Here is a 23,127-nt window from a genome sequence, read left to right as displayed (position 1 = left end):
ACTAATGTCTAAAAATGAGAAAACATATTAGTTAATAAAAGACTTTTGGGAAAATGTTAATTTGTTTTGATTGAAAATTGTTCATTAATGTACTCTCATGAACTGTACTATTTAGATTTCATCATGAATTTAAACTACTTATCACAAGTTTTACCAATGGAATATAGTCAGGTAATATTTCCAATTTATTTAACAAGTTTTTGTCTAGCATATACTATATGTCTGGCTCTATAAAAGACACTGGTTATACTGCAATAAACAAAACATAATTGGTTTCTATAAAATTTACCTGAATTATTTTTTACCTAATTTAATACTTAGACAATTTGCTTGTAATATTTTTTATGACTTACAAAATACATAAGCATTATCTCATTGATTCTTTTTATAATCCTGTAAAAAATATAAAGTTATTTTTATTGTTTCCATTTTACATATAAAGGAAAAAAGCCCTAAAGCCTTAAGTAAATTTAGAAATATTTTTTGGCTTGCAAGTAATGAAGTTAGCACTTAAACATATTTCTATAATCCCTGCATCATGCTTTGCTTTCACTCTCCAAAATGTAAATAAATGCTTTGTTTAATATCACAATGATCTCTTTCCTTTAACTTTGAGTATTTAAAATATTTCCTACAATATTTCTGTATTACATTAATAATATAATATAGATTGGATTTTACTTTATCATTTGAGTCTCATGTGCTTAAATTTCATAAATTGCAAGCATTAATATTTTGTATTTTGCTGAATCAATTTTTATCTAATGGCATATTACTCAGAAATGAAGTTTTAGTTGGATAGGTCTTCAAGTGCATTATATAGAGGCTGAAATCCACAGTTATATTTAATTTTCATTTTTCTATTTTGGCTTTAGGCTAAGGTCTGTTGTATCCAATGTATAATGAGGTAATCTTGTGAACAGTGCCTAATTCTAACCAATATACTCAAGTACAGCTGTTCTCCAAAGCTCCTTTGGATTAATATCATTCAGTTTCATTTACAAGACATCACCTTTTCTGAAATCAGTGTGATCTGTCTCAAAGTGAAAACTGAAATTATTATAACTATTTGGCAAATATTATTTTGTGCATTGTAGCAATTACATAATAATCAAGAGATAATATATGGTAGAAAACTTGAAATGTCATCACAGCAGAAGTACACAATTTTGGAAGAGAAAAATGCATACTTTGTCATTTATTAGAAAAGATTTAATGGAAGAGCTTTTGAAGAAAGAAAAATGGAAGGCAGCTCTTGAAGAATGAATGGAAATGAAGACAGCAGGGGGAGATCTACTATACAGGAAATAGTTGTCATTAACGTTCACTGCTGTAGACAGAGTTACCCTCTTTTATACTAGTTTACTCTTCAGAGCTAACTTAACCTTGTAATACATGAAAAGCTATCCTTGCACTACCTGTGGAGGGACAGTAATGTGTAAGAAAGCTGTATTAGTCCATTCTGGCATTCCTATAAAGAAATACCTGAAACTGGGTAATTTATGAAGAGAGGTTTAATTGGCTCATGGTTCCATAGGCTGTGCAGTAAGCATGGTAACCTCTGCTTGACTTCAAACATGGTGGAAGGCAAAGGGGAAGCCAGCAGTTCACATGGCCAGAGCAGAAGAAAGAGAGAGCAAGGAGGGAGGTGCCGCACACTTTTAAACAATCAGAATTCTGTCAGGAGACAGCATGAGAAGGATAGTGCCAAACCATTAGAAACTGCCTTCGTGATCTAATTACCTTCCACCAGGGCCCACCTCCAATAATGGAGATTACAATTTCACATGTGATTTGGTGGGGTACACAGATGCAAACCATATCGAAAGAATAGAAGAAAGTCAAAAGTATTAACTGCTTTTTGATTTTATTTTTAGTTAGACTTTGCTGTTTATCAAAACTTCAGGCTCTGCAAAACGAAGTTTCCACATCTGCAAAATAAGTAAGACAGCTTAATATTACTAAACTCTCTCCAGAACAATTATTCAATAAATTTATAATATTTTAAAAATCATTACAATAATGCTTTCTGCTTTTCTCTCTTTTAATACAATCTAATCTGATTTTTAAATTTCAGTGTCTTTCTCTTTTATCTTTGCATATTTCTCCACATATTCCTAGATTTAGCAATGCTTGATATTCATCCCACATTATCCCAATTTGACCCATTGAGACTGAGCCAACAGGAAATAGGTAAAAGCAAAGATGTGAGAAAATCAAGGTGAGTTTTGATCTTTGGGAATATTTTTGTGTGGCTCACTCTTCTAACTTGTCTAAGAAGTCAGACAGAGATATGTAAATCCTAGACAAGCAGGAAGGATTATAACTTTTCATGGTAAAGAATTTGGATTTAATTATCAAGAAATGGAAAACCATGGACAACATGTTAAGTAGATGAAATGGCATAATATTTACTAATAAAGCTAACTTATGACTTCCTGTTTCTAGCTTGTTAGAGAATTTAGAAGTTGCTAGTCCGTCCCAACAACAGGTAAATAAAGTTGAACAAACTGACAAATCAACTAGTCTTAGATCCATAAGTGACAGGCCAAACCACTGCCGTTAAAATTGGAGAGACAGACAGACGGATACAGAGAATTACAACGCACCAGAGCAGAAACGCTGAGGCAGAAAGCTCCAAGGGAATCAGTGTCAGGGGAGGGAAATCTAAACTGTAACTGAGGAGTTGCTCAAAGCTCAATGTGGCCAAGTCTAAGAGCCCAAATCTCCTCTCCAAGAGTACCCAGCCATAGGAGGCTTCACACTTTTGTGAGTTTTATCTCGAAGAGCTTGACCAGGTTCTCACTGTGAATATAAGAAAAAAAATTCCCCACCTGCTTCCAACAAGAAGAGGGGAAAAGTGATCATTTTGAAATACACCAGAGCATTATCTTCCTAACAAAGGTTGCTCACAAGAGAAACTATTCAACCAGAGGCAGCTCTGCTGGAGTATTATAGTCTAACCCAATTAGAGGCAGGGAAATTCCCAAACCCAGCGGGTTCTAGACTTCCAAAATGACTAAACAAAATACCCAACTGTAACCTTGTCTTGTGAATCCATCCCTTCTAAGTGGGGAGGACAATGGGAAGAGGTGAATATCACCTGTGAAATTCACAGTCCAGAGACACAGGTGCACTCAAATATGGAGATCTAGAGGACTAGAGATTGCTCCCCATGCTGTGACACCTGACCACCACATTGCTAAAGGGGCTACTCACAGTAGTTTCTTTTATTTATTACCTTATGTCCAGGTACCAAGAAAACATTACAAGTATACTGAAAAGCAAAAAACACAGTCTGAAGAGACAGAGCAAACATCAGCATCAGAACCACACTCAGATATGGCAGGGGTGTTCGAATTACCTGAAGGGAGTGTAAAACAATTGAAGATGATCTGCTAAGGACTCTAATGTAAAAAAGAGATGGCATGAAAGTCCAGATAAGCAATGTAAGCACAGACATAGAAATTCTAAGAAAGAATCAGAAGGAAAAGTCAGCAATAAAAAGCACTGCAACAGAAATGAAGAATACCTTTGATGGGTTCATTAGTAGATTCGACATAGCTGAGGAAAACCTCTTGAGATTGAGAATATCTAAATAGCTACTTTGAAAGTGAAAAATCAAAAAGAAAAAAACATTGAATGAAAATCTAAACATATAAAGTATATCACATGTAAATATCTTTTACATCTAAAATGTATAAAATATACAAAAAATAAAACATTTAAATATATAATAACTGTGGGATAACTATAAAAGATGTAGGATACCAGAAATGGAAATATTAGAAGATAAGAAAGAGAAAAGAACCAAAGAATTATTAGAGAAAATGAACTGATAATTTTTCTCAAATTAATGTCAGCCACCAAACCATAGATCAAGAGAGCTCAGAGAACACTAAGCAGAATAAATTCCCAAACAAAACAAAACTGCATCTAAGCACTTTATGTTTAAATTTCAGAAAATCAAAGACTAAAAAGTATTCTGAAAGAAGCTAGAAGAAATAATGCCTTATCTACAAAGGAACAAAAATAAGAATTATATCAAACTTCTTTTCTGAAGCCACAGAAAAATTAAGGGTAGAGTAAAATATTTGAAATGTTGATGGGGAGAGAGAGACAGAGGGAGAGAGAGAGAACCCCAGAAACCACCAAGCTAAAATTCTGTACCTTGCAAAATTAACCATTATAATGGAGGAGAAATAAAAACTTTATGAGACAAATAACATTGAAGGAATTTGTTGCCAGTAGAATTGCGTTTCAAGAAATATTTTTAAAAAGTTTTTTAGAGAGAAGGAAAATGATAGAGGTCATAAATTCATAAATTCAAATGTTCAAATGTACATAATGAAAGAAAGAACAATACAAGGAATAAGTGAAAGTAAAATAAAACCTCTTTTATTTCTTATTCTTAATTTTTGCAGTAGTTTCTTCAAAATAAAAGCAACAATGTATTTGTTTATGTGTGCTTATGTGCTATCTTCTATCTATCTATCTATTATCTATCTATTTCTATCTTTATATATGCTTTTGAATAAGAGAAATGAAATGAAAGCAATGATACAAAAAACAGACGAGATTAGAATTTTTTTATTATAAAGAACTTGCACTAAGTGTGAAGTGGTATTGTGTTATTTGAAATTGAATTTGAATTTGGTATGAATATATATCATATTTGAAGACCTTAACACCCCTCTATCAGAAAAGGACAGATCCAGAAGAAAGTCAGTAAGGACATAATTGAATGCAATAGCACCATCAGTCAACAGGATTTAATTTTACATCTATCAACTACTTCACGTAACAACAGCAGAATACAATTTCTTCTCAAACTCACATGGAACATTTATCATGATAGACCATTTTTTGGACATAAAACACACCTTAACAAATTTTCAGGCCCAGAAATCATACAATGTCTGCTTTCAGACCACAATGGAATAAAAGTAAAAATCAATAATGGAAAGACAGGTAGAAAATATCCAAAACCTAGAGATTAAGCAATACACTTCTAATTGGCACATGAGTAAAAAAAAAAAAAAATCTCAAGAGCAACTTAAATGTATATATATTTTTTGAACTAAATGAAAATGAAGACATCAATTTTTGTGAGATGTGGCAAAAGTAGTGCTTAAAGAGACATTTATAGCATTGAATACACATATTAGGAAAGGTGAAAGATATAAAACCAATAATCTAAGCTTCCACTTTTATTAGAAAAAATTCTCTCTGAAGTAATCAGATAAAAAGTAATAATAATTAGAGCAGAAATAAATAAAATTGAAAAAAGGAAATCAATATTGAGAAAATTTAAAAAATCAATTATTTGAATAGATCAATAAAATGTATAAGCCTTCAGATAGGCTACCTAAGGGTGGGGGAAATAAGGGAGGAAACAAATTCCAGAATTAGAAATGAAAGAGGAGGCATCACTACAAATCTCATAGACATTAAAAGGATAATAAAGGCAAATTGTGAACAACTATAATCCACAAACTTAACAACCTAGATGGAACAGACCAATATCTTGAAAGACACAGTTTGCCAATACTCATACAAAAAGAAATAGACAACCTGGCTGAACCTGTGTGCATGAAATAAACTGAATCTATAACCAGTAGCCTTTTGAAACAGAAAGAAGCAGATCCTGATGGGCTCACTAGTGAATTATATCTAAGATTTAATTTATTATACCCATTCTTTAAAATTTTTTTAAAACATAAAGCAGAGGTTGTACTTCTTATCTTGTTCTATGAAGCCAGAATTACCCTAATATGCAAAACAGACAAAGATATTTTTAGAAGAAAACTACAGACAAATGTCTGTCATGAAGATAGAAGTACACATCTCCAGTAAAATATTAGCAAATTGAATTCAACAATGTATAAAAAGAATTAGACACCACAACCAAGTGGGATTCATTTCAGGTACACAGGGATGGTTTAACATTCTAAAATACATTATTTTAATCCATCATATCAATAGGTTCAAAATGAAAAATCACATGATCATATGACTACTTGCTGAAAAGGCATTTAACAAAATCTAACATTAATTTATTATAAAACTCTCAGTAAACTAGCAATAGAAGGGCACTTCCTCAATTTGATAAAAAATGTCTCCAAAAAAAAAAAAAAAAAACCCGCAGCCAACTTCATACTTAATGGTGAGAAACTTACTGCTTTCCCACTAAGATCGGGAACAAGGCAAGGACGTCTCCTCTCACTATTCATTTTTAACATCGTTTTGGAAGTCCCACAAGACAAGAAAGTAAAATAAAGTTTATACTGTACTATTTTGGAAAAAAGAAATAAAACTGTCTTCATTCGCAGGTGACATAATCATATATATGTATGTATAAAATACAAAGGAATCAATAAAAAATACTCATGTAAACTCATGTAAGCAATGATAGCAAGGTTGTAGGAGAAAATGTTAGTATGCAAAACTCTGAAGGTTAATAACTACATACTCCTGAAAAAAGAAATCAGAGATCTAAATAAATAAAGGGGTATTCTATCTTCATGGACAAAAAGACTCAGTATTGTCCATATGTCAGTTCTTCCCATGATCTTTAGATTTAATGCAATCAAAATCTAAATTACAAGTTTTTTGTGCATATTGGAAAACTGTTCTTAAAGTTTATATGAAGAAGGAAAAGACTCAGAAATGCCAACAAAATATTGAAGAAGCAGAAAGATGAAGGATTGACTCTACCCTACTTCAAAACTTACTACAAAGCTGCAGTAATCAGGGCAGTGTTCTGTTGGTGAAAGAATGACAAATAAATCAATGAAATAAAATTGAGATCCCAGAAACAGACTCAGGTAAGTATAGTAAATTGATCTCTGACAAAGAAGCAAAGGCAACATGCTAAGCAAAAGTTACATTTTCAAGAAAGTGTACTGTAACAACTGGCTAACGACAGGCAAAAAATAAATTTACACAATGACTTTACACCCTTCATAAAAATGAACTCAAATGGATCATAGATGTAAATATAAAATGCAAAACTTTAAAACTCCTGGAAGATAACACACAAGAAAACATGGATGATATCAGGTTTGATAATGAGTTTTCAGATACAACACCAATGACAATTCTTGAAAAGCAATTGATAAGCTGGCCTTTATTAAAATTAATACTTTATGCTCCATAAAAGATACTGATAAAGAATGAAAAAACAACAAGTCACAGATGAGAGAAAATATTTGCAAAGTACATGACTGATAAAAAAAAAACTGTTAGATAAAAAAACTCTTAAAACTCAACAATAAGAAAATGAAAACTAGATTTTAAAAAATGAGTCAAAGACTTGAAGCCACCTCACTGAAGAAAGTATATACATGGGAACTAAGAATATAAACAAATGTTCCACATCATATGCCATTTGATGAATGCAAATTAAAACAACAATAAGATACCACTATGAATTTATTAGAATGGTCAAAATTTGGAGCACTGATGATGCCAAATACTATAGAAAATTTGGAGCACAGGAGCCCTTATTCATTGCTGATGGGAATGCAAAATGGCTCAGCCACGTTGGAAGACAGTGTGGCAATTTCTGACAAAACTGAATATACTCTTACCATGTAATCTAGCAACTGTACTCCTTGGTATTTACTGAAAGAAGTAAAATAATTATGTCTACACAAAAACCTATACACAAAATTTTACAGAGGCTTTATTCACAGTTACTCAAACTTGGAAACAAACAAGATGTCCTTCAGTAGGTGAATAGATAAGTTATCTCTGTTACATCCAGACAACAGAATATTATTCAGCACTAAAACGAAATGAACTAGGCCAGGCAGGGTGGCTCACGCCTGAAATCCCAGCACTTTTGAAGACCGAAGTGGGCAGATCACTTGAGGTCAGGAGTTCACGACCAGCCTGGCCAGGATGGTGAAACCCTGTCTCTACAGAAAACACAAAAATTATCCGGGTGTGGTGGCAAGCGCTTGTAATCCCAGCTACTAGGGAGGCTAAGGGAGGAGAATCATTTGAATCCTGGAGGGGGAGGTTGCAGTGAACCCAGATTACGCCACTGCACTCCAGCCTGGGCAACACAGGGAGACTCTGTCTCAAAAACAAAAACAAAACAAAACAAAAAAACAAACAAAAAAAAGAAAGCACAGAATGAACTATCAAGCCATGAGAAAACAGAGAAAACTTAAATGCATGTCATCAAGTGAAAGAAGTTATTCTGAAAAGACTATGTGGTGTATGATTCCAGTCATATGACAGTCTATAAAAGGCAAAACTATGGAGGCAGTAAAAAGATAAATGATTGCCACGAGTTGGTGGGTGGGGAGGCGGGAGGAAGAGATAAATAAGCAGAGCACAGAGTATTTGTAGGACAGTAAAACTATTCCATATGTTATATAATGGTGGATGCATATCATTACACATTTGCCAAAACCTACAGCATACAACACTTAGAGATAACCCTAATGTAAACTACAGACTTTGGGTGATAATGATATTTCAAAGTAGGTTAATCCATTGTAACAAATGTATCACTCTGGTGAAGGATGTTGAAAGTGGGGGAGGTTTGTGTGTATGGGGAGAGGGGTTATATAAAAATCTCTATACCTTCTGCTCAGTGTTGCTGTGAAGAGCAAAAAAGCTGGTCACAGCACGCACACATACACACACACACATGCAAAGCTATAATTAATTTGTTTTTGTTCCTACAAATGTGGTAGATGAAGGCACTGTCATAAAATTATCATTTAGAGAGACAAATTGAAAGGAAAAATAATTTTATTAAACTTTTCATTTAATTTAATGTAATTCCAAATATGTAAAAAATTCTATTAAACATAATAGAATAATAACAAATTCAAACATTTATAGGAATTGCATGGAATAAGGATACTTTTCTCTACCTAACATCCCGTCAACATTAATTCCTACTGAACTTCAATTAAAATCAGTGGCCCTACTTTTCTTAGTCCCAGGGGCTTAAATTGTGTGGTTTGTTGCCTCTCCTGAAATACTTTACAAAATCCTCCTTTTTCATGTCTCTTGCACTGTAAACTTCCTTTTATTTTTTTTCTGTTTCATTTAAAACTCTCTGAGAAGTTTTTATTCCTGCCCACCTCACCCACTTATTATGTAAATTAACAGTCATTTTTTTTCCCCACAAGGAGAGATGACAGGGAAAAAGAAAGGAGGAACTGAGAAACTCTCTCCTATTTTTTAAAGCATACAAGGGAAACAAATTGGTTATAAATAAGCATATTTTTGATGTGTGTGCTCACACTGATGTCATTCATTCATTTACTTATAAGTATTTGTAAAATATTAGATATGTATTAGAAACTGCCATTTTCATGCTTTTTAAAAAATTGTTATTACATATTGAAAAATTATAATTGTATGTATTTATGGGCTAAAAAGGGATGCTATGACATTCTAATACAATTGAAAAGAAATCAAGCTAATTAACATATTCACCATTTCAAATATTTAACATTTTGCCTTCATTTTGAAAATATTTACCAAATTTTTCTCTTTTTAAACTTGGATTGATTTTTCCTAATGAAATTAAGTCTGTCTTCAGCTTTGGGTATCCTAATTACTTTATTTAACTTTTACCAAAGACTCTACATGCTGAAAACTAAAACCATGATCTTCCTCTATGCCATGAATATTAGATGTGGACATGAAGATGGTAATTATTTTTTTCTCATTGAGGAGTTGGTACAAAATTATAGGTATTTTGACAGTCTTTTTTTTTTTCATCATTGATATTCTTTCAGTATGTTGATTTACTTCTATTTCTTGCATAACTGTTTGTTTTTTTCTTATTTTTCCTTATTCATCACCCTATTAGAATATTTTATTATACTGCACCATCTCAGTGCTTCAGTCATATACTCACAGAATTGTCCAAGACATGTATCAAATGCCTAACATGTGCTAGCCGCTCTTATGCTAAGGACTGTCAATTCACTGGAGATCAAGAGTAATCATGTTCCTTTCTCACAGAGCTTGCACTAATTCATTGCCTGAAAAGCAAAAAGATAAAAAACAAAGCACTTATGAAATACTGCCTCTCAGCATTTTGGTTAATATTACATGTGAAGCATTCACAACATGTGTGAAGTTTTGGAAAGAAAATGTAAATACTAAACTCTCACAGACTTCAAAACATAATAGAGAAAACTCCACAAATGTTTAAAAGGCATTAATAATGAACCTAATTGTGCTAAATTATAAAGCAGAGGTATATAAAATGTACATGGCAAAGTAAAAAAGGAACAGCAGATTTTTTTTATAGAGCATATAGGAGGTGATGGAACTGAGTTTGGAAGGAACATACCTCAAAATAATAAGTCATCTATGACAAGCCCACAGCCAACATTATACTGAATAGTCAATAGAAGGAAGTATTCCCCTTGAAAACTGGCACAAGACCAGGATACCTTCTCTCACCACTCCTATTCAACACAGTATTGGAAGTTCTGGCCAGGGCAGTTAGGCAGGAGAAAGAAATAGAGTACATTCAAACAGACAAAAAGAAAGTCAAGCTATCCCTGTTTGCAGTTGACATGATTCTATATCTAGCAAACCTCAGAGTCTCAGCCCAAAAGCACCTTAAGTTGATAATCAACTTCAGCAAAGTCCTGGGATACAAAATCAACGTGCAAAAATTACCAACATTCCTATATACTAACAACAGTCAAGCTAAGAGTTAAATCAGGAATGCAATTCTATTTACAATACCCACGGAAAAAATAAAATATCTGGGAATACAGTTAAATAGCAAGGTGAAAGATCTCTACAAGGAGAAATACAAACTACTGCTCCAAGAAATCAGAGATGACACAAACAAATGTAAAACATTTCATGCTCATGAATAAGAAGAATCAATATCACTAAAATGGCCATACTGCACACTGCCCAAAGTAATTTATAAATTAAATGCTATTCCCACAAAATTACCACTGACATTCTTCACCAAACTAGAAAAATATTTTAAAATTCATATGGAACCAAAAAAGAGCCCAAATAGCCATGTCAATACTAAGCAAAAAGAACAACGCTCAAGGCATCACTCTGCCAGACTTCAAACTATACTGCAGGGCTATAGTAACTGAAACAACATGGTACTGGTACAGGAACAGACACATAGGCCAATTGAACAGAATAGAAAACCAAGAAATAAGACCAGACATCTACAACTATCTGATCTTTTAAAACCTGACCAAAAAAAAGTATAGGGGAAAATATTCCCTATTAAATAAATGGTGCTAAGGTAACTGGCTAGCCATATGCAGAAAATTGGAACTGAACCCCTTCCTTACACCATACACAAAAATTAACTCAAGATGTATTAAAGACTTAAACATAAAACTCAAAACTATAACAACCTTGGAAGACAACCCAGGCAATACCATTGAGAACATAAGCACCGGAAAAGCTTTTATGCAAATGACTCCAAAAGCAATTGCAACACAAGTAAAAATGGAAAAATAAGATCTAATTAAACTAAAGAGCTTCTGCAGAGCAAAAGAAACTGTCAACAGAGTAAACAGACAACCTACAGACTGGGAGAAAAATTTTGCAAACTATGCATCTTACAAAAGGTCTAATATCCAGCATCTATAAGGAAATTAAATTTACAAGAAAAAGGCAATCCCATTAAAAGGTGGATAAATGACATGAACAGATACTTTTCAAATATGATATACATGTTACTGATTCTTCCTATCCACAAGCATGAAATGTTTTTCCATTTGTTTGTGTCCACTCTTATTTCCTTGAGCAGTGGTTTGTAGTTCTCCTTGAAAGTTTCCTTCATGTACTTTGTTAGCTGTGTTCCTAGGTATTTTATTCTCTTTGTAACAATTGTAAATCGGTTTTCATTGATGATTTGGCTCTCTGCTTGTCTATTGTTATTGTACAGGAATGCTTGTGATTTTTGCACATTGATTTTGTATCCTAAGACTTTGCTGAATTTGCTTATCAGCTTAAGAAGGTTTTGGGCTGAGCTGGGCACAGTGGCTCATGCCTGTAGCCCCAGCACTTTGGGAGGTTCAGGCAGGCAGATCATCTGAGGTCAGGAGTTTGAGACCAGCCTGGCCAACATGATGAAAAGCTGTCTCTTCTAAAAATACAAAAAATTAACCAGGCATAGTGGCGGGCACCTGTAATCCCAGCTACTCGGGAGGCTGATGCAAGAGAATCACTTGAACCTGGGAGGTGGAGGTTGTAGTGAGTCGAGATCGTGCCACTGTACTCCAGCCTGGGCAACAAGAATGAAACTCCATCTCATAAACAAAAACAAAAATAAGAAAAAAGAAGCTTTGGGGTGGAGATGATGGGGTTTTCTAGATATAGGATCATGTCATCTGCAAATAGAGACAATTTGACTTCCTGTCTTCCTATTTGAATATCCTTTATTTTTTTTTCTCTTGCCTGATTGCCCTGATCAAAACTTCCAATACTATGTTGAACAGGAGTGATGAGAGAGGACATCCTTGTCTTGTGCCAGTTTTCAAAGGAAATGCTTCCAACATTTGCCCATTCAGTATGCTCTTGGCTGTAGGTTTGTTACAGATGACTCTTAATATTTTGAGATATGTTCCATCAATACCTAGTTTATTGACAGTTTTTAACATGAAGGGATGTTAAATTTTATTGAAGGCCTTTTCTGCATCATGTGTTCTTTGTCATTAGTTCTGTTTATGTGATCAATTATGTTTATTGATTTGCTTATGTTGAACCAGCCTTGCATTTCAGGGATGAAGTCAACTTGATCCTGGTGGATAAGCTTTTTAATGTGCTGCTGGATTTGGTTTGTCAGTATTTTATTGAGGATTTTTGCATTGCTGTTTATCAGGGATATTGGAATGATGTTTTCTTTTTTTGTTGTATCTCTGCCAGATTTTGGTATCAGGATGATGCTGGCCTCATAAAATAAGTTAGGGAGAAGTTCCTCCTTTTCAATTGTTTGGAATAGTTTCAGAAGGAATGGCACCAGCTCCTCTTTGTACCTCTGTCCAAAGTAATTTACAGATTAAATGCTATTCCCATTAAACTACCATTGATGTTCTTCACAGAATTAGAAAAAACTACTTTAAAATTCATTTGGAACCATAAAACAGCCCATGTAGCCAAGACAATCCTAAGCAAAAAGAACAAAGCTGAAAGCATCATGCTACCTGACCTCAAACTACACTAAAAGGCTACAGTAACCAAAACAGCATGGTACTGGTACCAAAAGAGACACATAGACCAATGGAACAGAAAAGAGATCTCAGAAATAAGATCACACATCTACAACCATCTGATCTCAACACGTCTGACAAAAACAAACAATAAGGAAAGAATTCTCTATTTAATAAGTGGTGGTGTGAACACTGGCTAGATGTATGCAGAAAATTGAAACTGGACTCTTTCTTGCACATTATACAAAAATTAACTAAAGATAGATTAAAGACTTAAGTGTAAAACCCAAAACTATAAAAACTCTAGAAAAAAATCTGGGCAAAACCATTCAGGTCATAGGCACCAGCAAAGATTTCATGACAAAAACATCAAAAGCAATTGCAACAATTGTGAATGCAAATGAAAAATTTACAATGCAAATTTTGCAACACTGCAAATGCAAGATAACTGCCATATGCAGAATTTGACATTTTTGACATTTGGGACCTAATTAACTGAACAGCTTCCACACAACAAAAGAAACTATCATCAGAGTGAACAGATAATCTGTGGAATGGGAGTAAATTTTTGCAGTCTATCCATCTGACAAAGATCTAATATCTAGAATCTACAAGGACCTTAAACAAATTTACAAGATAAAAATAAACAACCCCAGCAAAAAGTAGACAAAGTACATGAACAAAAACTTCTCAAAAGAAGACATTTCTGCAGCCAACAAACATCAATGAAAGCTCAACATCACTGATCATTAGAGACATATAAATTAAAACCATAATGAGATACCATCTCATGCCAGTCAGAATGGCCATTATTAAAAAGTCAAGTAATAACAAATGCTGGCAAGGCTGTGGAAAAATAGGAATGCTTTTACACTTTGGTGGGAATGTAAATTAGTTTAACTATTTCAAAGAGTGTGACAATTCCTCAAGGATCTAAAATCACAAATATCATTTGACTCGCCAATCCCATTACTGGGTATATACTTAAAGGAATATAAATCATTCTGTTTTAAAGATACATATGCACATATGCTTATTGCAGCACTATTCACAATAGCAAAGACATAGAATCAACCCAAATGACCATCAATAACAGACTGGGTAAAGAAAATGTGGTACATATGCACAATAGAACACTATGCAGCCATAAAGAGGAATGAGATCATGTCTCTTGCAAGGACATGGATGGAACTGGAAGTTATTGTCCATAGCAAATGAACACAGGAACAGAAAACCAAACACCACATGTTCTTACTCATAAGTGGGAGCTGAACCATGAGAACACAGGGACACAGGGAGGGGAACAACACACACCAGGGACTCTCAGGGGGTCGAGGGGAGAAAGAGCATCAGGAAAAATAGATAATGCATGTGGGGCTTAATATCTAGGTGGTAGGTTGATAAGTGAAGCAAAGCACCATGGCACATGTTAATCTATGTAATATATCTGCATGTCCTGCATATGTATCCTGGAACTTAAAATAAAGTTAAATTTTTAAAAAACAAGAAGATATACATGTGACCAACAAATATATGGAAAAAAGCTCAACATCACTGATCATTAGAGAAATGCAAATCAAAACCGCAAAGAGACACCATCTAACACTAGTCAGAATGGCTGTTATTAAAAAGTCAAAAAATAAGAGATGCTGACTATGTTGGGGAGAAAATGGAACACTTTATATACTGTTAGTGGAAGTGTAAATTAATTAGTCACTGTGGAAGACAGTGGGGCGATTCCTCAAAGACCTCAAGACAGAAATGCCATTTGACTCAGTAATCTCATGACTGAGTATATATACCCAGTGAAATATAAATCATTCTATTATAAAGACACATACACACATAGGGTCATTGCAGTACAATTCGCAATAGCAAAGACATGTAAACAATTTAAATGCTCTTCAGTGATAGACTGGATGTATTAGTCAGGGTTATCTAGAGATAGGACTAATAGGATGGATGTATATATGAAAGGGAGTTTATTAAGGAGAATTGATTCACACAGTCACAAGGTGAAGACCCACAATAGGCCATCTGCAAGCTAAAGAACAAGAAAGCCAGCCTGAATCCCAAAACCTCAAAAGTAGGGAAGCCGATAGTGCAGCCTTCAGTCTGTGGACAAAGGTCCGAGAGCCCCTTGTTAACCACTGGTGTAGGTCCAAGAGTCCAAAAGCTGAAGAATTTGGAGTCCAGCGTTCAAGAGCAGGAAGCATCCAGCACTGGAAAAAGGTGGAGGCCAGAAGATTCAGCCAGTCTAGTCCTTCCATGTCCCTTGGCCTGCTTTTATCCTAGCTGCACTGGCAGCTGATTATATGGTGCCCACCCAGATTGAGAGTACATCTGCCTTTCCCAGTCCACTGACTCAAATGTTAATCTCTTTTGGCAGCATCCTTACAGACACCCAGGGACAATACTTTCCATCCTTCAATCAAGTTGACACTATTAACCATCACACTGAGCGGTGTTATTACTTGTCTTCAGGCCCTGTAGTTTTAGTCTCCTTGTCAAATTTGTTTCCTCTAGGATTGAGGTCATCAAGCTACAGATGGTCTTACAAATGGAACCCCAAATGAGCTCAATTAACAACTTCTACCAAGGACCCCTGCACTGACCCACTGGTCCTTTGATTGGCCTAAAGAGATCCCCCCTGAAGGACACTACAACTGTAGGTCCCCTTCTTCACTACTGTCCAGAAGGAAGTAGCTAGAGCTGTCATCACGCAATTCCCAACAGCAGTTGGGACATCCTGTTTAGAGGGGAGATTGACAGGTGAAGCCAGCTGGACTTCCTGGGTTGAGTGGGGACTTGGAGAACTTTTCTGTCTAGCTAAAGGATTGTAAATGCACCAATCAGCACTCTGTAAAAACGCACCAATCAGCGCTCTGTTTCTAGCTGGAGGATTGTAAATGCACCAATCAGCACTCTGTAAAAACTCACCAATCAGTGCTGTGTCTGGCTAAAGAACTGTAAATGCATCAATCAACACTCTGTAAAATGGGCCAATCAGCAGGATGTGTGTGAGGACAAATAAAGTAATAAAAACTGGCCACCCCAGCCAGCAGTGGCAACCCACTTGGGTCCTCTCCCATGCTGTGGAAGCTTTCACTCTTCATAATAAATTTTGCTGCTGCTTACTCTTTGGGTCCATGCCACCATTAAGAGCTGTAACACTCACCATGAAAGTCTGTGGATTCATTCTTGTAGTCAGTGAGACCAAGAACCCACTGGAAGGAACCAAGTCTGGACACAATACTGTATAAGGTGGTACATATACACCATAGAATACTATGCAACCATAAAAAAGAATGAGACCATGTGTTTTGCAGGGACATGGATGGAGCTGGAGGCCATTATCCTTAGCACACTAATTCAGAAAGAGTAAACCAAATACGATATGTTCTCACTCATAAGTGGGTGCTAAATAATGAGAACACATGGACACACAGAGGGGAACAATGCACACTGGAGCCTTTTGGAAGGTGGAAGTTGGAAGGAATGAGAGGATCAAGAAAACAACTAATGGGCACTAGGCTTAATACTAGGTGATGAAATAATCTGTACAACAAACCCCCATGACACAAGTTTACCTATGTAACAAACCTACACTTATATCTCTGAACTTAAAATAAGTTTTTTTTTTTTTTTAAAAAAAGAAAAAGAAAACTTTCACAGAATCTCACGATGAGTCATGAAAGATAGCTTGATGTTACAAATAAACTAAGATTGCCTAATCCCAGCTTCTTCTGTTTTTAGGCTAACTTAACAATTTATATAGTAATCAATTTTCTTTTTTATTCTCTACTAAACTATATACTGCAATTTCAATGGTATTTTAATTCACCTTTTCATTCTCTACTATCATAATGCCTAGTACTGAAGACATGTTCAGCAATTGTGTGATGGTTGAGGAAATTCTCATCTCTCAGGTGATCAATGTGCATTTCAACTCAATATGGACTTTGTTGATGACTCAGCACTGACTGGTTTAAATATTCTTATCACTAGTCTGACTTAGATATTTACATGTGAGAAAAACTCCTGTGACATTATTTCATTTCAAAATTTATTTAAAAAAGAAGAAAATAAAATTAGCTAGCTTCTATAAAACATTCTTAAATTCTTCAAAATGACTCACCAAAACTCCTAATTAATAAGAATATAACATTAGATATTATGCTGTTTATAAGTGAATTAATAAATCTATGTATTTTCCATCAAACTTGATAAATATTTTTTTCCTGAATCTTCTCTAAAAATATTTCTTTTTCCCTGTCTCCTAGCAATAATTCTGTTAGTTACAGGTCATCTCATTTGTTAAGAGACCCCAATTGTCACAGATTATAATTAGCTATTGAATTTTCTTTGATTCACATTTTAATCCCATGTTTCATTAGTAGGAAATTATCTTTCCATAAATGAGCAAAATTCTCCAGGCCCTTCAGAAAATGTCATGCATCTAATCAAAGAAAGCTACATTTTTTTCATGCAGTCAGCTGTACATATGTCTTTATTGATAAGTGACTTTATGCCTTCAAATTTATCCTAACGTGGACCCGAAAAATAGGTAAGAAATACTCAGTAAGAGAAAGCACAGTCATAACTCAATTATACTTACAGGCAAAAAAGTACATATAGCCAGTAATAGAAATTCACAACATAAAACAAACTAGTCTTTTAAGTTATATATTTAATTCCCTAAAACCAGGAAATTATAGAGAAAATTAAAAATATTGTTAAAAAGTCATACCTTTTAACATATTGTGTGATCTCATATTTTAGATACATTTTTGTTGACATGAATGTGATTTATAGTGGATTATTACATCATAAAAACAGGTTACAGATCAAAATGCAAGTCCTGATCGTATTCTTTGAAACATGATGTATACATGAATAGAAGAAAGGGAAAATGAGAGAGAGAGAATCTACAAAAATGATAGTCTCATCTAACGGGTGATTTTTTTCCCTAAGTATTGTATAAGTATAGAGTTCTTATGTTATAATTGTAAAATTATAATTTTAAAAGAAAACACATAAGTTTTTCAGTAATTTTAGTTAATATTTGTAATAATATTTTCAAAAATATATTTAAGTGTTTTACTATAACCTAGAAACTCCACAAGTAAGGAAACCAGAAGGGTCTCATAAATATCAGAGGAGCAACTACAGACAGAAATCATATTTTACCCAGTATATCTGAATTGTTTTTATCTTAACATGTGAAATCACACACCGTGGTTAACAGAAAAAAAACCCTGTGATGAGGAAGGGAATCTGAATCTGAGCAGGGGGAGGCTGCACGGACATCTGAAAGCAAGAGCTGAGGCTAAGGATCTATAACGGGAGAAAGAAACTCCTAACGCAATCCAACAAAATATTCCTGGTGTTTTTCTGCTGTTGTGTGTGTGCTCGTGTGTGTGTGTGTGCACCTGTGCATGTGTGTGTGTGTGTATGTATGTGATGGCTATCAGGATGTGCCGTCTCTTCAAGATGCAGAAGTTATCTGAAATTAACTAGACTGATCTCTAAATGGTTTTCTGGTGCTCTAGCAATATTTTGCAAATTGTAATCCCCTTTGTAGCAGCTACATCGCATGCGAAGGTCAGACATCCAAATTCTTGGGCCTCAACCTAGGCTACTTAGCAAATCAAAAACTCACCGAGTCTTCCAGGTGATTATGATACATAGTTAAATTTGATTATCCCTGGTCTATAGGCCTAATTTTGATGCTGAATTTCCTATATGTGATTTTCCCTCTTTGTTATCATTTTACTCACAATTCTACCTACTATAAACTTCCAATATTTTCCGTTGTTCCATTCCTGGTTCTCTTATTGATGCAAAGATACTATATTTCCTTTGAGGGTTGGAACATATATAAATTTTGTATCCCTTCATAGCTTAGGACAGTGTTGCTAAAAGATGTCTTAGAAATCTTTAGTTAGTGAACAGTAAATTACTCGACACATCCACTAGCTAAAGCTGGTTTTGCAGACAGCTCTTATGCAGACAGCTTGAACTGGATAGAGCACTGCTTTCTAGATGATGCTGAATGTTAATATGAAAAACTCTAATTTCCATGAAGTAAAGATGTCTCTCATTTACCCAGCAACATATTGTTTCATTTGAGATTACCTATGCTGGGAACTCTTGCTCTTTCTTTTTCTATTATATTTCAAATATACAAAAGACAGAACAGAAAATAAATTGTTATACAGGAATGCTGCTATTTAGTATTTGCTTTGGTACATGGTTTGATAGAGAATTCACAATGAATAATCGATGAAATCTAAGGACTTAAGTATCCTAACTAAGCAATTGGTACATTTTATTCATCATAGTTATTTCAGCAGCCTATTGGAGCTGAAAGCGGAAAGTTGACTGAATATAATTCAAGAAATCTTAGACAAAATATAAAAAAGAGTTCAGGTCAATCTTACCTTTATTCTGAAGTACTCCAATGAAGTATGTACTTGAATCTCACCCAGAACTTGTTCATTTCTCGAATTCATTTTTGGCTGTGGAGAGCCTGAGGCATATAAGAACCAAAGAAAGCTGCTTTTTTATGAGAATGAGTCATTTACAATTTTGCACACCTTCTAAAGAACAATCCAGAACTATGTTCAGATTATGCTTTTTTTCAGTTTTATTGACCATGAAAACAGTCTCTCAATTTAGTAATCCACTCTCTTAGGAAGCCAACTACAATTTGGTCAGGTTTTATTTTATATGTTATAGTGTTCTCAGCAATTTTCGTGTATTTAATCTATGTGATGACCTGACATGTGTTGTTCAGTTATTGATTGATAGGTAACCGAGGCTCAGAAAGGTTGAATAAATTTTAACAGGTCACACAGCTAGGAAAGAGCAAACAAAAGAAATTAAACTCTCATCTCTTTTCTTTTAGAGAATTTAGTTTTGCAACATTATCTCAGACCTAATGAGCATATTTATGTCTTCAGAAATTTTTGTGGATTTACCCTCAGGTGCCTTCATGTGATTTTTAAACTTAAAACTCTTGTTTGGTGCAAATCTTGTCTCTTTGGCGTCCACGTAGCAATTTTATTTACTGTTCCTTTCCTGTTCAAGTCTCCTGTGAATTTTCTATTTACTTCTCTGGCCAGAGGAGAGAGGAATGTTTGCTGACCTGGCTGTGCGCTTCATGCACTGACCTTTTAGAAGCACTTCTGGTTCTGGTTGCTGGAGATTGTCCTCTTTCCACCTGCTTTTGTTTGTCCTCTCTGAGCCACTGTTTGCATTTAATTTTAAAATGTCTCCTTCTATTATCTTCTCTAGCTTTGGAGTTTTTATGCTACTTTCATTTATATCTCTTATGCTTTTCATTCCATCTAAAACTTAAAAAAAAAAATCCTAGTATAGAAGAGAAGATACCAACTGGGGACCAACTCATGAAAGAGAAAAAAGAAAAAAAAAATTAAAGTGGACAGAAATGTGAAAGAGATTGAAATACAAAAAAAAAAAAAAAAAAAAAAAAAAAAAAGAAAAAAAAACTGAGTTTAAATAACATGTTTGGACCTGAAAATTTTCTTAAACAGAAGTAAGGGAAGTAAAGTGAAAGTGAAGAAAATGACATATTAAAAGGTTTGGTGCAGCAATTGCATAGATAAAGTTTCTATAGATTGGCCATTAAATCCTAGAAACCTAAACTGTGGATCAAACTGTCTCCATGTACATGGAAAAAAAAGTGTTTGAATTGACTTTCTGTTTAAATGAGAGACTGAACAAATATGCACAGACATAGGCATCATCTGTAATTTTTTATAGTCCTGTAAAAAAAGAATTTGGCCTAAATAGTTTTTTATAACATTGGATACATTGGGTGAACTTTCTCAGTTATTCTCATCTTCTGTGGTTGGTGGAGATGATAGGCTTAATTTCTGTTCCCACTGGGCTAACCCAGAACAAAATTGCATAGTCAGTTTCTATACTTTTCACTCTTCAGTTCTGTACCTTCCTTTTCCTTGCGCCTTTCCATTAGGATTCCAGTGACTTCATATTTTCCCTTTTAATAAAATTCCCCTGGACCTTAGTTTATTCCTGATATTATAACAAAATAAATACCACAGAATGGATAATCCATAAATAATAGAACTCTATTTCTCACAGTTCTGAAGGCTGGGAAGTCCAACATCAAGGGGCCAGCAGATTCGGTGTCTGGTGAAGGGTTGCTCTCTGCTTCCGAGATGGTGCCGAATAGCTGCATCCTCTGAACAGGACAAATGCTGTGTCCTCATTGGAGGAAGTCAGAAGGGAAAAAAGGCAAGAAAGGGTCTAGCTATTTCCCTCAAGTTTTTCTATAAGGGCTCTAATTCCATTATGAGTGTGGAGCACCCATGAGGTAAACACCTTCTAAAGGCCCCACTCCTTCTTACCATTATTTTGGAGTTTAAATTCCAACATATAAATTGGGGGAAAAACATACATTAAAATCACAGCAGTCTAACTTTATTAGGAACATCAAAAGCTCATTAAAATATGTTAATACATGTTTACTGTTCATTTGTTTTATAATAGATTATTTATCATAAATGCATATATAGTCACTCATTGCATAATGACATTTTGATTAACAGCAGACTGCATATATAGTAGTGGTCCCCTAAGATTAAGATGTAGCTGCCCTATTATATTTGATATTCAATTTTTCTTTATAGGACTCAAGGGGTTCAGAAATGTGTATCATTTTAAATTTTAATTTTTAAAAAATTTCCCACAACCGTGTCTCACTCTGTCACCCAAGCTGGAGTGCAATGGCATGAACATGGCTTACTGCAGCTTCAAACTCCTGGGCTTAAGTGATCCTCCCATCTCAGCCCCACGAGTAGCTGGAACCACAGCTGCATGCCACCATACCTGGCTAATTTGTGTTTGCTTTATTAGAGACAATGTTTCACTATGTTCCTAAGCCTAGTCTTAAGCTCCTGTGCTCAGGTGATCCTCCCACCTTGTCTATCCAAAGTGTTGGGATTACAGGTGCGACCCACTGCACCTGGCCATTTTTTATCTTTAATGTACCTTTTACAAATATTTAGCTATGTTTACATATATAAATACCAATGTGTAATAATTGGTGACAATATTCATTACTGTCACATACTGTACAGGTTTGTAGTCTAGGAGTAATAGGCCTTATCATATAGCCCATATGTGTAGTAAGTTCAACCATCTAGGTTTGTATAAATACAATCTTTGATGTTCATATAATGACAAAATTACCTAACAACACATTCCTCAGAATGCATCCCTATCATTCAGTGACACACGACCTTCAACAAAATATTGTACCTCCAAAAAAGTGTAACAATACACTTTTGTTGTCATGTGTCACTTTTGTTGGGGTACAATATTTTGAAGCCCAGCAAACAAGTGTAAGAAGAGAACTCTGCTAGGCATTTTATATTCGGTTATGCCATTTAATTACCACAACACTCTCATGCAGTTAGGTATTGTTATAGAAGTTCTAAGTCCTTTGAAATATTTCCCAAGTCACAGACAGTGATAATACTGAAGTGTGCAGATTCAGGTCACTCTGGCTTTAAAACTAGAACTTTTAATAAGGGATAGATTCAGATTATGTAAAATTGAGGAGCCTATTTTAAGAAATTAATTCAAAATTACAAATGCATACTAAAATATGAGAGTGGACATTTAGAATAAGAAAAAAAGCAAAAATTGCACGTTTTAAAAAGCTGTGCAAAAATAACAAGGATTGCAAACTCTAGAAAAATAACGTTTTTAACTAGCTACCTAATATATCTCTATAATACTTTTTTCTTACATTTTTTGACTTCATATTCATATTACAAATATTTTGTATTATCATTTTCTATAAAGATAGTAGAGAGAAAATTCAGTCTTTTTACTACCAAGGTTAACAATACTTGATGTTTTATAAAGATTTTTCAAAAGTTTTCAGCTT

At 34.4% G+C, this 23,127-nt stretch overlaps 1 long non-coding RNA gene across 2 annotated transcripts; it reads right to left on the bottom strand.

The window, feature by feature from the left end:
* Positions 1-682: 682 nt before the first annotated feature.
* Positions 683-21,934, bottom strand: LOC103884292. 2 transcript variants are annotated; one of them, XR_004182825.1, is made up of 4 exons: positions 21,313-21,934; positions 19,628-19,716; positions 9,893-10,019; positions 683-1,931 (listed from the first exon to the last, which is right to left on the bottom strand). It is a non-coding gene; the product is annotated as an uncharacterized LOC103884292 (long non-coding RNA). The 2 variants fall into 2 exon arrangements; XR_002521986.2 differs by lacking the exon at positions 21,313-21,934 and having other exon boundaries at positions 19,628-20,593.
* Positions 21,935-23,127: the final 1,193 nt, after the last annotated feature.

Source organism: Papio anubis, chromosome 3 (assembly GCF_008728515.1).
Source record: "Papio anubis isolate 15944 chromosome 3, Panubis1.0, whole genome shotgun sequence".
Classification (NCBI taxonomy): Eukaryota; Metazoa; Chordata; class Mammalia; order Primates; family Cercopithecidae; genus Papio; species Papio anubis.
The sequence above is the reverse complement of the archived record's forward strand: the minus strand, read 5'-3'. Positions and strand labels throughout refer to the sequence as shown.